The sequence below is a fragment of the Microcaecilia unicolor genome, chromosome 6 (genome assembly GCF_901765095.1).
Source record: "Microcaecilia unicolor chromosome 6, aMicUni1.1, whole genome shotgun sequence".
Lineage (NCBI taxonomy): Eukaryota > Metazoa > Chordata > Amphibia > Gymnophiona > Siphonopidae > Microcaecilia > Microcaecilia unicolor.
This window is the reverse complement of record NC_044036.1, coordinates 6,159,976-6,177,270: the sequence shown is the minus strand read 5'-3', so window position 1 is coordinate 6,177,270 and position 17,295 is coordinate 6,159,976. Positions and strand designations below refer to the sequence as shown.

The following is a 17,295-nucleotide window of genomic DNA, read 5'->3' as shown; positions in this document are numbered from 1 at the left end:
TCTACCCTCATCTCCCCTTACGTTCCTGCCCGTAACCTCCGTTCACAGGATAAATCCCTCCTCTCAGTACCCTTCTCCACCACCGCCAACTCCAGGCTCCGCTCATTCTGCCTCGCCTCACCCTATGCTTGGAACAACCTTCCTGAACCCTTACGCCAAGCCCCCTCCCTGCCCGTCTTCAAGTCTTTGCTTAAAGCCCACCTCTTCAATGCTGCGTTCGGCACCTAACCCTTACCGTTCAGTGAATCCAGACTGCCCCAATTTGACTGCCCCTATCGGACCGACCGTTTACTTGTCTATTAGATTGTAAGCTCTTTGAGCAGGGACTGTCTCTCTTTGTTAAATTGTACAGCGCTGCATAACCCTAGTAGCGCTCTAGAAATGTTAAGTAGTAGTAGTAGTATTACATATAGCAGTGATTTAACCAGAGCTGAGATTGTGATGTCATAATGCCTCATTCCACCAATGCCTAAGAGCCAACCTCATCAGTGATGTCACAATGGCTTGATTGTCCTATATTTGTCTCACTCTTATCTATTAGATTGTAAGCTCTTTGAGCAGGGACTGTCTCTCTTTGTTAAATTGTACAGCGCTGCGTAACCCTAGTAGCGCTCTAGAAATGTTAAGTAGTAGTAGTAGTAGTAGAAATATGCGAATGCCAGGAGCCTAAGAAATAAGATGGGGGAGTTGGAATATATTGCACTAAATGAAAAATTAGATATAATAGGCATCTCTGAGACCTGGTGGAAGGAGGATAACCAGTGGGACACTGTCATACCGGGGTACAAATTATATCGTAGTGATAGGGTGAATCGGATTGGTGGAGGGGTAGCATTGTATATTAACGAGAGCCTTGAATCAAATAGATTGAAAATTCTGCAGGAAACAAAACACTCCTTGGAATCACTGTGGATTGAAATTCCATGTGCAAAGGGGAAAAGGATAGTGATAGGAGTGTACTACCGTCCGCCTGGCCAGGACGAACAGACGGATGCGGAAATGTTAAAGGAAATCAGGGACGCAAACAAACTGGGCAACACAATAATAATGGGGGATTTCAATTACCCGCATATAGACTGGGTTAATGTAACATCTGTACACGCAAGGGACATAAGATTTCTTGATGAAATCAAGGACAGCTTCATGGAACAGCTAGTTCAGGAGCCGACAAGAGAAGGAAAAATACTAGACTTAGTCCTTAGTGATGCTCATGATCTAGTGCAGGGGGTAACGATACGAGGGCCGCTTGATAACAGTGATCATAATATGATCGGTTTTGATATTGGCATTGAAGGAAGTGAAACTAGGAAATCAAGTACGCTAGCGTTTAACTATAGAAAAGGTGATTACGACAAAATGAGAAAAATGGTGAAAAAAAGACTGAAAGGAGCAGCTCGCAGAGTAAAAAACTTGCATCAGGCGTGGATGCTGTTTAAAAACACCATCCTGGAGGTTCAGGACAAATATATTCCACGTATTAGAAAAAAGGGAAAAAAGACTAAACGTCAGCCGGCGTGGCTAAACAGTAAGATAAAGGAAATCATTAGAGCCAAAAAACAATCCTTCAGAAAGTGGAGAAGAGAACCAACTGAAAGTAACAGGATAGATCATAAGGAATGCCAAGCCAAATGCAAAGCGGAGATAAGGAGGGCAAAAAAGGACTTTGAGAAGAAATTAGCGTTGGAAGCAAAAATACATAGTAAAATTTTTTTTAGATACATTAAAAGCAGGAAACCGGCCAAAGAGTCGGTTGGGCCGCTGGACGAAAATGGTGTTAAAGGGGCGATCAAGGAGGACAAAGCCGTAGCGGAGAAATTAAATGAATTCTTTGCTTCGGTCTTCACCGAGGAGGATTTGGGGGGGACACCGGTGCCGGAAAGAATATTTGAAGCGGGGGAGTCGGAGAAACTAAACAAATTCTCTGTAACCTTGGAGGATGTAATGGGTCAGTTCAGCAAGCTGAAGAGTAGTAAATCACCGGGACCTGATGGTATTCATCCCAGAGTATTAATAGAACTAAAAAATGAACTTGCGGAGCTACTGTTAGAAATATGCAATCTGTCCCTAAAATCGAGTGTAGTACCGGAAGACTGGAGGGTAGCCAATGTTACTCCGATTTTTAAGAAGGGTTCCAGAGGAGATCCGGGAAATTATAGACCGGTGAGTCTGACGTCGGTGCCGGGCAAGATGGTGGAGGCTATTATTAAGAATAAAATTGCAGAGCATATACAAAAACATGGACTGATGAGACAAAGTCAGCACGGATTTAGTGAAGGGAAGTCTTGCCTCACCAATCTAATGCATTTTTTTGAGGGGGTAAGCAAACATGTGGACAATGGGGAGCCGGTTGATATTGTATATCTGGATTTTCAGAAGGCGTTTGACAAAGTGCCGCACGAAAGACTCCTGAAGAAATTGCAGAGTCATGGAATCGGAGGTAGGGTATTATTATGGATTAAGAACTGGTTGAAAGATAGGAAGCAGAGAGTAGGATTGCGTGGCCAGTATTCTCAGTGGAGGAGGGTAGTTAGTGGGGTCCCGCAGGGGTCTGTGCTGGGTCCGTTGCTTTTTAATGTATTCATAAATGACCTAGAGATGGGAATAACTAGTGAGGTAATTAAATTCGCCGATGACACAAAATTATTCAGGGTCGTCAAGTCGCAGGAGGAATGTGAACGATTACAGGAGGACCTTGCGAGACTGGGAGAATGGGCGTGCAAGTGGCAGATGAAGTTCAATGTTGACAAGTGCAAAGTGATGCATGTGGGTAAGAGGAACCCGAATTATAGCTACGTCTTGCAAGGTTCCGCGTTAGGAGTTACGGATCAAGAAAGGGATCTGGGTGTCGTCGTCGATGATACGCTGAAACCTTCTGCTCAGTGTGCTGCTGCGGCTAGGAAAGCGAATAGAATGTTGGGTGTTATTAGGAAGGGTATGGAGTCCAGGTGTGCGGATGTTATAATGCCGTTGTATCGCTCCATGGTGCGACCGCACCTGGAGTATTGTGTTCAGTACTGGTCTCCGTATCTCAAAAAAGATATAGTAGAATTGGAAAAGGTACAGCGAAGGGCGACGAAAATGATAGTGGGGATGGGACGACTTTCCTATGAAGAGAGGCTGAGAAGGCTAGGGCTTTTCAGCTTGGAGAAGAGACGGCTGAGGGGAGATATGATAGAAGTGTATAAAATAATGAGTGGAATGGATCGGGTGGATGTGAAGCGACTGTTCACGCTATCCAAAAATACTAGGACTAGAGGGCATGAGTTGAAGCTACAGTGTGGTAAATTTAAAACGAATCGGAGAAAATTTTTCTTCACCCAACGTGTAATTAGACTCTGGAATTCGTTGCCGGAGAACGTGGTACGGGCGGTTAGCTTGACGGAGTTTAAAAAGGGGTTAGATAGATTCCTAAAGGACAAGTCCATAGACCGCTATTAAATGGACTTGGAAAAATTCCGCATTTTTAGGTATAACTTGTCTGGAATGTTTTTACGTTTGGGGAGCGTGCCAGGTGCCCTTGACCTGGATTGGCCACTGTCGGTGACAGGATGCTGGGCTAGATGGACCTTTGGTCTTTCCCAGTATGGCACTACTTATGTACTATAATTATATACTTTGTTCTACAAAACATGGCTGTTTTAACTTGAGCAATGCTTTATAGTATCACATTATTAAAAGCCAATAAACTAAGGGCAACTTTTGTTTAAACGTCAGCCAAATGAAGGTGGCGCATGCGCAGGGAATGGGTGAGTGCAAGGCGCAGGCGCGTGCTGCCCTTTAGTGGCCACGCGCGCGGCGCGGCCAACAACAGCAACAAACTGCGGCTCTGGGACGTCGACGAAGCGCAAAGAGAACAAGAGCCACCGCTGCTCCGTCGTCACCTGTGTGGCAGCTTCAATTGGCCTATTAAACGCTCCTTTCCTTACACACTTACCTTTGAAGTCATCATCATCAGGACTGGGAGGAGCCGCCTGTGACGCAACTTCCTTTGCCGACTGGGCGGGACCCGGCAGAAGGTGCGTCAGAGGGGGCGGGGCGTTGAAGAAGGAAGGGTTAAGGGTTTGCGTGTCTGGGGCCGGTGGGTTGTGTGGTTGCCTGGAGGAACTATTTGGCGCTGCTGCTGCTGATCTGAAAGACAAGTTTGAAGGTAGGTGGAAGGGGGGAAAGAGATTGGAGCGTGGGGGAGGGGGACTCGGTATCGCTGCACCAAGGTGAGGAGGGGGAGGGGGAGTTAGTCTAGTCTTGTGGGGATTGTGCACCTGGGTGTCTGAGCAAAGCGGGTAGTAGCAGGAGGCGCACGCGCTGGGCTCGCTCCGCGTTTTGGCGCCAAGCTTGTTCTTCTGTGGGGGGAGGGGGGGAGGGAGGGGCTGTCTGCGCGCCGTTGGGAGGGAGCGCGTGGCGCTTGCTTTGTGCCGGCTCTGGTTTAGAGAGAGGGAGGGGGGGAGGGGTATATTAGTGGCCGGTACAGAGAGTGAGGGTCCTCGCGGAATGGGCACTGCAATAGTTTCCCCTCCCCCCCCCCCCAGCTCTGTCAATGCACCCAGACTGCTATGCCAGTATTAAAAAAAAAAAAGTCCTCCCCCCTCCCCCAGTACTGTCAGTGCACCTGGCCCCCCCCTATGCCAGCAGCACAGCAGCATCTCCTTCCCCCACCCCCCACCTTGGTAGTGTATCTCATTCCTGCTCCTCAATAAGACAATAGTCCTAGTAGATGATGGCAGATCAAAAGACCCACCTGCCCAACAAGATAATGCTCATAGTATAAGGGATGATACCTACACTTGATCTTCATTTGTCCTTGCCCAGCCCTGGCCTTTTCCTCCGGGATCATCCGGCACAGAACTGGTGTTGCCATCAAATCACCGCTAAACTTGTTTGGTTCCACCTCTTCTATACAGGATTCCTTTGTGTTTATCCATTACTGATGTCACATCCACCCCAGGGCATTCCAGATACCTACCACCCTCTGAATGAAAGAATACTTCATGATATTATTCCTGAGTCATCCCCCCCCACCCCCACTACCTTAATTCATGTCCTCTAGTTCTAACACCACCTCATCTCTGCAAAAGGTTTGCTTGTAAGTTCATACTTTTCAACTATCACCCCTGTCTCGCCTTTCCTCTAGGGGTGCACATTTTCACCCTACCTTTTTCATCACTTTCTCTGAACTGTTACAAGTCTTTTTACATCCTTAGCAAGATGCGGCCTCCAAAACTGAATGCCACACTCCATGGGGCCTCACAAATGACTTGTACAAGGGGCATCAACACCTTTTTTTCTGCTGGTTATATCCCTCCATATGAGGCCTAGCCATCCTTCTGGCCGTGGCCACCGCCTTGTCACATTTTTGACATCTTGAGATTCTTGGAAACTATCATCCTAAGGTCCCTCTCCCGAGCTGTGCTTATCAATCTCTCTCCTGCTCCCCCCCCCCCCCACCCCACACACACACTCGGTGCAAGGACAAATGATAGTTACCTGATGCTAGGGTCCACTTTAGGAGTCGGCTCTCAAGAAAAAAAGATGTAGGTGACATAATATAGACAATACACTGAACTCTTACGCCCAGTGTGCGGTGGCAGCCAAAAGAACAAACTGGATGCAAGGAATTAGGAGAGGGATGCAAAATAAGACTGAGAATGTTATAATGCCTCTGTATAAATTGGGGATGTGATCTCACCTTGAATGTTGCGTTCAATTCTGGTTGCCTTATCTCAAAAAAGATATAGCGGAATTAGAAAAGGTTCAAAGAAGAGCTACCAAAAGGATAAAGGGGATGGAACGCCTCCCATATGAGGAAAGGATAAAGAGGATATGGCACTTCAGCTTGGAAAAGACAGCTGAGGGGGGATATGATTGAGGTCTACAAAATCTTGCGTGGTTCAGAACGAATAGAAGTGAATCAATTTTTCAGTCTTTCAAAAATTACAAAGACCAGGGGACACTCAATGAAATTACGTGGAAATACTTTAAAAACAAATAGGAGGAAATATTTTTTCACTCAAAAGAATAGTTAAGCTCTGGAACTTGCTAGGATATGGTAACAGCATATCTGGGTTTAAAGGTTTGGATAACTTCCTGGAGAAAAAGGCCATAGTCTATTTAGATGGACATGGGGGAAGCCACTGCTTGCCCTGGGATTGGTAGCCTGGAATGATGCTACTAATTGGGTTTCTGCCAGGTACTTGTGACCTGGATTGGCCACTATTGGAAACAGGATATTGGGATAATATCTAATTTGAATGTACTGCTGGGGTTTATAAATAAATACAAAAGGGGATTTGCAGTTTTAACACATGTGCTAAGGAAAATCTCTCAAAAGGTCCATTTATTAATAAAATGAGGGCTTAATAAATTGGTACATCTATGGGCTCACATGAAGTTGGCAGTATCAACACCCTTAAACCTCAAGTAAAATACCACAACTGGTCAAAAATTTATGCCACAAATTAGTCATTTATCTCTCATGTTCTTAAAAAAAAAAAAAAACCCCCAAAAAACTAAGTTTAGGAAAGAAAAACTTCTCATGCCAAACTTTGTTCAGTGATGTAAAATAGATGTGGGAATATAACATAGTAGATGACAGCAGAAAAAGACCTGCATGGTCCATCCAGTCTGCCCAACAAGATAAACTCATATGTGCTACTTTTTGTGTATACCTTACCTTGATTTGTACCTGTCCTCTTCAGGGCACATACCGTACAAGTCTGCCCAGCACTATCCCTGCCTCCCAACCACCGGCTCTGCCACCCAATCTCGGCTTAATCATAAATGGGGAAAAAAAAACCAGGTAGAAAGCACTGCCAGTATCCATACTGGATTCACAGTTTGCAGGTCAGTCCATAATATGTAAAACATTTCAAGTGCTATTCCTATTCTACTCGCCAAACAAGTCATCTTCATCCACCATAATGAAACAAAAATGCCGGTGCATGTGCTATAAATATCGCCCACAAGCACCCATGGCCAGTGACAATCACACACACCCTCACAAAAAAACACTTGCCATTCTATCTGTGTTCAAGCCACGCTGAATGAGTCTTCTAAGTATAACTAAAAAATTGTTCCCATATCAAACATTGAAAATAGCCTCCCCCAGGAGGCAGCTGTTCAAGAATAAAGAACTTCAAATCCTGTGATGAATGAGCTTTCTCGTCCAACAGGAGGAGCTGACAACTTTTTACAATGTGGCATTATGGAACATTGTTCAATCTTCACTTTCCTCAGTCATACCTACTGTATATACTCATGTATAAGTTGGTCTCATGTAAAAGTTGAGGGTAGTTATAGGATTAAAAATGACCAAAAAATACTATGACCTATGTATATAAGGTGAGGCTTCCCTCCAGCCCTCCCTCCCTTACCTGGGCCAGCACAATTCTCCGTCCCCGCCTCTGGGTCCAACATTGCTCACCTCTGTCCTCCTTCTCCACCTCCTTGCCCAATATTGCTTCCTCTTTCATCTTATCTAACATTAATCTCGTTTCCCTCCCTGGTGTTAGGTCCTGCAACTGTTTTGCCTCTCCATCTGTCAGCCTGCAGGTTTGACATTTAATTCCCCACCCCCCTTGCTGTGTACCTTCAAACTTATCTTCTGTACAGCAACAGCAGTGCAGTGATGTTCCTAGGCTGTCTGTGGCTTGCTCTAGAGCACCCTCTCTGATCCGCCGTGTCCCCCACCCACCACTTCCTTTATTTGTATGGGCAGGACAAGTCAGAAGGAGTTTTCAGGAGAAGGCTCCAGACAGCCTAGGAGTATCGTTGAGAAGGGGGGATTCAGATGCAGGATGGTGCTGCCAGTGAGGTTGGGGATGATTAGATTCTTTTAGCCACTATGGGGAAATGACCCACTGATAAGATGACCCTGGGTTTTGAAGGCATTTTGGAGCTGAAATTTCTCGATTTGTGTATATATTGTGTATATATATATATGCAATACTAAATGTTTATTACTAACATTCTTCCACTACTCATGATGTATTGTAAGCCACTTTGAGCCTGCACTTTGAGCCTGCAAAGAGATGGGATAAGGTGGGATACAAATGCAACAAATATATAACAAATAACTTGGGCAGATGACTACTCCTGTAGAATTACAATCATTGTCTTTCTTTCAGCAGCCTACATTAACTATCCAATATGAACTTTATTTGGGTTTTGCTCACACCTTTTTCAGTAGTAGCTCAAGGTGAGTTACATTCAGGTACACTGGATATTTCTCTGTCCCAGGAGGGCTCACAATCTAAGTTTGTACCAGAGGCAATGGAGGGTTAAGTGATTTGCCCAAGATCACAAGGAGCAGCAGTGGGATTTGAACCGGCCGCCTCTGGATGTCAAGACCAGTGCTCTAACCACTAGGCCACTCCTCCACTTAGGATTAACAACTCCAAAGAATATTTACACTGTGCACTTCCACATTTTTATTTATTTGGATTTATTTACTGCCTTTGAAGGAATTCACTCAAGACAGTGCGCAGCAAGAACAAGTCAAACATAGGCCATAGACAATTACAGTAGTAAAAACCTTCAAATAATGCAAGGTAGTAAGTGTACTACCTACAATGTCAACACAATACGCAATAAAACATTTTTATTGACAACATAGGGCAGTGTTTCCCAAGTCTGCTCCTCGTGTACCCCTTGCCAGTCAGGTTTTCAAGATATCCATACTGAATATGAATGAGAGGTTTGCATATAATTGAGGCAGTGTATGCAAATGCATATTCATTGTGGGTATTCTGAAAATCTTACTGGCAAGGGGTACTCCAGGACTGGACTTGGGAAATACTGTCAGGTCATAGGGTGTAAGCAAAGATGGAACATATAGATAGAAAATAAAGGGACTAACTTAAAGAAAGTTTCTTAGCGTCCCTCCGGACCGGCCCAGAATGTGACTGATGGGTTGTGCACGCCTTCCAGTAGGTGGAGACTGAAAAAACTGACTCGAGAGAGCCAATAAGAGCCCTTGACAACCAGAGAAAGATCCAGTAATCTCAGTCTACAGCAGGTGGAAGGTGGTGAGCCCTTCAGTCTCATTCTTGTACTTCTCTATTTTTTTTCTTTCCTGTATTTTTTGTATATTTTCTCTTATTGGCTTTATTCTCTGTGTACCCTTTTATTTCTGACAAGCAGAAAGCCTGTTATGTGGAGGCAAAGGTCTGCTTGGGCCTTCTTAGTGCTTTGGGGGTGCTAAACTCGGGTGGCCGGGTCCCTCCCCCCTTGTCCTCCCTGATATTGTTTCTGGGCTTTGTTTAAAAAGTCCCCATATGTTTGATTTAGGGACTGAAGTTTAATTGGCACAGCTTCAGCCCCTTCTCAGAAGGGTGTCCTGTAAGCCAGGAGAGACAGCCTCACTGATTCTGCATTGAAAGTAAATAATGAAAAAAAAATAATTAGTAATTATAGCTCAGTTAATTTTTCTGTACAGTCGTACATTATCAGCTTCCTCAGGCTCCTCAGGGGAAGAGCCTTAGAGGCAGGGAGAGGCAGCCACAAGTAAAAAAAAAAAAAAAAAAACTAAGGTCAGAGCTCTGATCGTTTTGTTTCCTTGCAGTATCAGGCATTACAGCTCTTGTTTTGATTTTCCCTCTGTTTTGCCTCTGCTGTGCTGGACTGTGTGTACCGCTTTAAAGAAATATAAATAATTTAATAGTGATGGCTGAGTAACTCTGCCGCTGTTTAGTCTGTCAGCGGTGGGGTGTTGTAAATTCTGCACTGCTGTGGAAGCTTCTTCGGGGGAAGGGGTAGGAACGTCGTCAGCGGGGGGGGGGGTTCCATTTTGGCAGATTCTGTAGTGGCAGTCTCAGCTCCGTCGGCGGCTCCGTTTTTGGCAGGAACTGCCACCATCTTGTCTGCCTCCTCGTTCGCCTGCGGTGCTGGGTTGCGGTCCCTCCCCTCACCAGTCCTCCTTGCTCTTGGCTGGCTCACTATGTGGGTTCTGCAACGGCTCAGACTCTTCGAGGGAAGAGTCTCTGAATTTGGGAGAGGCAGTAACGTTTCTTTCTAGTCTTGGAAGACTTCTCGCTCTGCCGATTTTGCGGTTCTCTTTGAAATGCCATGCGTTTATCTTCTTGCCGCTGGGAAGGCTTTGACAGCTGTGGTTTTCAGTGTCGGCGGGAAACACCGCCATTTTTACAGAAGGTCCTGCCGAGGCAGAGCAGCCGGTTTCTTTCATGGTTGTATTCAAAGTTTGTTTTTTTTTTTTTTTTTTTTTTTTTTTTTTCTTAGCCCTTATTTTCTCCAGTAGCACCGTCTGGAGGGATGAATTCCATATTACTAATTATTTCTTTAGCATTACGGGATGTAGGCAGCACTCTACATATATACTAGCCATATTATCCCTGCTCCCTCTACTTTATTTTCACTGAGGGTTTTTTTATTCTTATCTCTGTGCGTTTCATGGTTCTCTTGAATCTGGTGGGTGACCCTGTGTCTCATTCACACCCTGTTATCTTGCTAAAGGCCCTGTTAGGTCTTTTCTATGACATGATAATTGTTCGCCGATCAGAGAATTTTTTGGAAATGCTGAGTCCATGGTTTTGATTCAGAATGGTTGGCTGCCGGGAGAAGTTCCTTTCATAGGCAGCTTCCATATCTTCTAACTGTTCATGCATGGCTGTCTGGAAATTCAGTCTCTCGGACTCGGAACATAGAATGCCACAAAAAGGGGCAATTCTGTGCCTTGATGCTTCAGCTTAGGGTGAGTTGGTGCTCAGCATGGCAGGAAGGCACATTTATGATAGACTTACTAGTGCAAACCTGCTCTTGTACCAGTTCTTAGGTAAAAAAAAAAATATATCTCCTTTTCTTTGGGTGCAGGGGTTTACAGTGAGGGTCTACCCCAGTTCCCCGGGTTCTCAGCTAGCTGCACTGCTCGTTGGGGTTTTTAATTTTTCCTCTCCGCTCTTTATGACATATATTCCATGGGGTGGAGGAGTAGCCTAGTGGTTAGTGCGGCGGTTTTTGATCCTGGAGAGCTGGGTTTGATTCCCACTGCAGCTCCTTGTGACTCTGGGTAAGTCATTTAACCCTCCATTGTCCCAGGTACAAGTGAGTACCTATATATATGTAAACCGTTTTGGATGTAGTTGCAAAAAAAAACACAGGCGATATATTACGTTCCTTTTCCCTATATAACTTTATATGGATTCCCGAGTTTGGTTTGTCTTTGCCATTCTCAGGCCACGTCCATGGTCTCCCTGTGGTCCTCCCATATATTTGGATATTTTCTTTTTTCTTTTGGAAAATGTCAATTGAAGCACCTTTCTTAGGCTTGCATGTGGCACGCTCTAGGCATAAGTCTATAGCGCTGGGCAAGGCCATAGTTAGCACTATTTCCATAGCTGATTTCACAGTTCTTCCCCTTTTCTTATGATTTGCAATTCTTCCTTCCTTCCCTGCATGTCACTGACTTTCAAAGCCCTTTGGATTCTCCATAGTCTTCATATAACCAGTCAAGGTCTCTCTCCTGTAATGCTTAATCCTGTTGACACTCCCTTCTTACTAGTCTTTGCTGTCGTTAGTGTTTCCAGTTTTGTTTGTCAGCTCTGCTGGTTTGAAGAAGACAGAAGCAAAGTGTATTGAGTTTGCGAGGAAGTTGCCAGTTGCTCTCCTGGAGTCTCCCTGTCATTCATGTCTCGGAGCGGAAGCTGTCAGGGCTGTTTTCCACAGGCTTCTCATCCTTCCAACAGTTGACACAGTACTTCTGGTAGCTGTACCTGGATTACTCTTGTCTGCTGTCTACCTCTTGACTCTGCCTGTACCTGCATTACTCTCGTGCCTGCTGCCTGCCTGCCTACTGCCTGTACCTGGATTCACTTTCTTGCCTGTTGCCTGTCTGGCTGTCACGTTCATCACCCCGCTTACTGCTTCTTCTCGTAAGCCCTGCAGGCCGCCCGCACCTAGGGGCTCAACCTCTGGGGAACGGCGGTCAGTGCAGGTGACACCTGGGTTTGTCTGGCCGCTAGGCAGAGCCTGGTCCGAGTTCCATGCTTGGCAGCGCTCTATTTGGTATGAGAACTCGTAGGTCTGACATCGCTTGTTCTCCAACTTCATGGTAGTAGTGGCTGCAACTTTCAGGTTGGAGAGTATTCTGGTTCACCTTTACCGAGAGGATTGGTTGGTCGTCGCTAAGTCACTCCTAAAGAGGTTACAAGGTACTTTGCCAGTTACCCAGTTTTTTTTTGTCTGCTGTCCTCGGTTACGTAGTAAGCCCTTTTGAAAGGCGATTTGGAGCTCTTTCAGTTCCTCCTTATCTTCTTTGATTTGGAGCCCTCTCAGTACCTCCTTATCTTCATCTTGCCAGGGGAAGGCTGCTGGATGCTCCACAGTGGACAATGGTTATGACGGATGTCAGTCTGAAGGACTGGGAAGCACATGGTCTGGGACAATTTGCTCAAAGTCTCTGGGTTCCGGAGGAGGCAAATAGCTCCATCAACCTCTTAGTCAAGGACAATACGCTTGGCATTTTGAGCCTTTTGTCCATTGCTAGAAAGCAGGTCAGTCTGCGTCTGAGAATACCACGGCAATGGCCTATCTCAATCGCCAAGAAGAAACAAAGGTCTTCAGTTTGAGCTAGAGGTTGCTGCTTCTTCTAGGCTGAGTGGAGAGTCATCTGCTAGATCTGTCGGTGGTCCTATGGCAGGGTTGGAACACGTTCAGACAGACTTTCTCAGTCACACCTGTCTGATTATTAGGGAGTGGACTTTTAGCGACGACGCATTCCAGAGTCTCGTGCTTTGCTGGAGATTCCTGTCAGTAGATCTGTTTGTCTCAGCAGCCAATGCGAAGGTGCCGGCATACTTCAATCGCTGAGGAGACCCCCCTAGATCCAAGGATTCGAGGCGCTGCTTCAAACCGTGGCCCGAGGGTCTCCTGTATGCATTCTTGCCATGGTCTCTTTAGGTCGTCTGATCTAGAATATAAGGCCTCTCAGTCCCTGGTACGCTGATCTCGGAATCTGTTGGCCGGTTCCCCTCTCAAGATCGCAGTCCTTCCAGGTTATTAGTTGCAGGAACCAGTTCTTCATCCAGACCCTGGTCGATATTTGTCTTACAGCTTGGCTTTTTGAGCGGGCGAGGTTAGTTAACAGATGTTTCTCGGCGGGAGTCATTTCTGCTATGCTGAGGGGTAGGTGTCGTTCCACTTCTTTCTTGTAGATCATCGTTCTTGGAGTTCAGCTCTGATTGGGTGTTCCTGCGCCCGGTCCCCCTCTTTTCCGCTTAACGTGTTTCGTTTTCATGTTTTTCAGCCGATGGTACTGCCTGTGCTTTCTTCTGGAACAGAGGAGCAGCATTGCCTGAAATGTTTGGATATCAAGAGGGTTCTGAAGCATTACGTCAAGTCTTCTAATGGTTTGCGTCATTCCGATCTGTTGTTTATTTGCTGGGCGGTTTGCGCTAGGTCCTTATAGCTTCTAAGTCCACTATTTCCCGATGGCTTAAGGAAATGGTTGCTTCAGCTTACCTTCCTTCTGGAAAATCCGTTCCGGAGGGTGTGGAGGCGCATTCTACCTGGGCCAGTCACACCTTTACCCCATTCTTCTAGCAGAGCTGGAATGGTTGGTCAACCCAGGGTCAGTGCCCTGATTACAGCTGTCGCAAAGACCACCATCCCTATGGAGGGTGGTATGGCGCTGAAGGATGTGAAGGATAGCAAGATTGAGGTGTCCTTGAAGCTTGCCTTTCAGGGGGCTGCTCTTATCCTACATTGCTTGGGCATCCCTCTTGTCGCAGCAGCTTATGGAGCCGAAATCCTAGTCAACTTCACTGGCTTTGGAGGCGGGATTGTCTGTCTTGCCTGATGCTCTGTATGATCTGCTTTGGGCCTCGGACAATCAGATGGCGTTGGCTGTTTCGGTGTGATGCTGGCTTTGGTTATTGAATTGGGCTACAGATGCGGCTTCCAAGTTGTGCCTGGCAAGGCTCCTTTTAGTGGCAAGTTGCTATTTGGTGAGAAGCTGGTTGAGGATTTGGATGATTCTAAGGTCCAGCGCTTGCCTGAGGATAGGCTTAAGATTCAGTTCTGGTCTGTGTGGGTTCATCTGCTGGAGGCTAAGCGCTACCGGCCTAGGAGAGGTCAGGTGATAGGTAGCGTTCTCCACAGAGCCCAGCCTTCCTTTCGCGGCTTCAGAAGTCAGGCACATCTGGTGTAAGGCTCTCCTCCTCCCTTGCCTCACAACGATGGTGTGCAGGCTTCTCCAGGTCCCATTGAGGAAGACTGTCCCTGTTCTTCGAAGAATAGGCCAGGATCACCCATTGGCAGTCCCTGCCTTGGTGTCTCCCTGCAGTCCTCTGGCCAAGCAGCAGTTGGTCCTGGACGCAATTGAGCTGGTCCCCGGTTAGAATGGGGAAACAGGCAGGTATTCAATGTACTACGTGATCCCGAAGAAGGGGGGATCCCCCATCTGGTTCTGGATCTCAAGGGGGTCAAACAGCTCTCAAAATTCAGCATTTCCACATGGAGACTCTGTGTGTGTCAGTCATCGCCTTGGTGCAGTTGGGTGAGTTTCTGGTGTCCCTGGATATCTGGGAGGCTTACTTTCACATTCCTGTTTGGCCTCTGCTTTGCAGTCCTCTGCCGCCATTTCCAGTTCAACATGATGCCCTTTGGATTGGCCACAGCACCCAGGACCTTTTCCAAGGTTATGGTGGTGGTGTCCGCTCATTTGCAGAAAGCAGAGCATACAGGTCCATCCCTGTTTGGATGATTGGCTCATGTGGGCTCCTTCCTAGTGGCACAGTGAGGAGGCTTCCTCCAGGGTGGGTGGTCAGTTTCAACGTCACCTGACTCCGACCCAGTCGGTGTATTTGGGAATGTGCTTCAACACTTGGTCGGCTTAGGTTTTTCTGTCCCCTCCTCATCAGTTGAAGATTTGTCAGCAGATAGAGAACCTGTGCTTGTTTTCATATTTGGCCACTTCAAATGTCGCTCTTGAGCTGTTGGTCTCCAGTCTCGGAGAATTATCTGGCCGTTCCAGGCTCAGCTGTGCATGGCGAGTTGGCTGTCGCCTCGGAATCTCCAAGTGGTTCTTCCACTCATTATGCAGGCCTGGTGTGTGATAATGTCGGACGTGAGCCTGTCTGGATTTGGGAGGTGGGGGGCTCATCTCCACGTGGCACAGGGTTGGTGGTCTGTGGAGGAGGCCTCATGGTTGATAACTGGCTGGAGCTCAGGGTCATCAGGTATGCTCTTCTCAGCTTTGCCCCGCTCATTTGGGGGCAGCCTGTGGTGATCTTGGACAGCATGAGAGCATTGGCTTATCTAAATCGGCAAGGGGGAACCTTGAGTGCCCCCCCCTTACCTGGGAAGCCCACCTCCTGTTCCTGTGGGCGGAGGCTCACATTCCCCTTCTGTTGGCCGCACATCAAAGGGGTGCTCAATAGGGAGGCTGATTATCTCAGCAGGGTCTTGTTTGACCCAGGCGAATTGCAGCTGGCTCAGGAGGTCATTGACCTAATCATGGGCTGGTGGATCTGATGGGTTTTTGGTCCATTGTGTAACTGGGAGCCTTCTCCAGTTGCAGGAGTTAGATGGATTCCCTGTGGATTGATGCCATTGTCCCTCTACCGTCTTTTCTCTAAGCTGAAGAGCCTTAGCCATTTTAGCCTTTCCTCACAGGGAAGTCGTTCCATCCCCTTTATCATTTTCATCCACCCTTCTCTGTACCTTTTCAAATGCCTCTTTTTCAGATGCAGTGACCAGAATGTTCACAGTATGAGGTGCTGTCACACTGTGGAGCGATACAAAGAGAAAGGGAAATGGGACTTGATATACCGCCTTTCTGTGTTTTTTTTGCAACTACATTCAAAGCGGTTTACATAGTATATTAAGGTACTTATTTGTACCAGGGGCAATGGAGGGTTAAGTGACTGCCCAGAGTCACAAGGAGCTGCGGTGGAAATCGAACTCAGTTCCTCAGGATCAAAGTCCATTGCACTAACCGCTAGGCTACTCGGCATTATAACATCATTATTTTTGTTTTCCATTCCTTTCCTAATAATACCTAACGTTCCATTGCTTTCTTAGCTGCGGGCACACTTTGCAGAGGGTTTCATGTACAACGATGACACCTAGATCCCTTTCCTGGTTGGTGATCCCTGATGTAGAACCTTGCATCACGAAGCTATAGTTCGGGTTCCTCTTTCCCATATGCATCACTTTGCACTTGCTCACTGTTAAACGTCATCTGCCATTTAGACGCCCAGTCTCACAGTCTCGTAAGGTCCTCTTTTAGTTTTTCACAATCCTCTTGTGATTTAACAACTTTGAATAACTTTGTGTCGTCAAACAAATTTAATTACCTCACTAGTGTTACTCCCATCTCTAGATCACCTATAAATGTTAAAAAGCAGCGATTCCAGCACAAACCCCTGAGGAACCCCACTATCTACCTTTCTCCATTGAGAATACTGACCATTTAACCCTACTCTTTGGGGCATTGAGCCATCTCTGCACCTGGAGGGGGGTTCCATCTTGCTCTGTGGAGCACGGTGCCTTTTCTGGGGCTGCAGTGTTTCTATTGTTGGGAAGGTATGGTGTGGTTTGCTACTAGTACTGGTTATCAGTAGCACTATTTGACGTATGTGGCACTGTGCGAGATTCCTTTGACCTGCTAGGTCTATGCTTGGGCCCTGTTGAGTTCCGACAGCGTAGTCGCCACGTGCCCGTGTTTTACTTCTCCAGACAGGGATGAGGCTGCTTTTTCCAGTTAGGATGCAACTCCATCGCTGGCTGTGGGGCGCAACTCCATTTGGTTGCAACACGCCTAGTACCCTTCTTCTGGCAGACAGTGGTTCGTTGTTTAGGCTGGTGTCTATAGGATGTGTCTTCCTTTTCTCGTCAGTTTGGACTTTGAGCCTACCACTGGGCCTTGGGGTCTTTGAGGAGTCTTCTTCCGGCCCTGTCTTCAAGTTTTTGGTGGTTTCTGTGCTCTGTCCCTTCTGGTGTGTTTTTTTTTTTTTTTTTTTTTTTTTTCCCTGCTCTAGTGAAATGTGATGTTTGTTCTCGGATCTTAAATTGTTGATGTGTTCTCTGGGGGGACCATCTGATTTGTCCTTCAGGATGTACCATGTTTCTTGTTGCCTTGGATTTACCTTTGGCCCTGGAACATCAGTCTCGCTCCAGGCTCAGGGTGGGGTGGTCCTTCTTATTCATACCTCCCTTACTATGTAGGTAGGAAGGTAAATTGCTTTGCTAGTTAAGGTGGTGTAGTTACTGATGAAATAAGCATAAATATAAACATGCCTTAAGGGAAACGAGTTGTCATGCGTTAGCAAAGAAGTTTTTAAATTT

At 46.5% G+C, this 17,295-nt stretch overlaps 1 protein-coding gene across 4 annotated transcripts in view; it reads left to right on the top strand.

The window, feature by feature from the left end:
• Positions 1 to 3,987: 3,987 nt before the first annotated feature.
• The window catches only part of NASP (nuclear autoantigenic sperm protein), an 84,742-nt gene continuing 71,434 nt past the window's right edge, over positions 3,988 to 17,295 (top strand). The window contains exon 1 of one of the 4 annotated variants that reach the window (XM_030206221.1): positions 3,988 to 4,147. The gene's annotated coding sequence lies outside the window, so the exon portion shown is untranslated. The remainder of the gene's footprint in view (positions 4,148 to 17,295) is intronic. The other 3 variants (XM_030206222.1, XM_030206219.1, XM_030206220.1) reach the window with 3 other exon arrangements.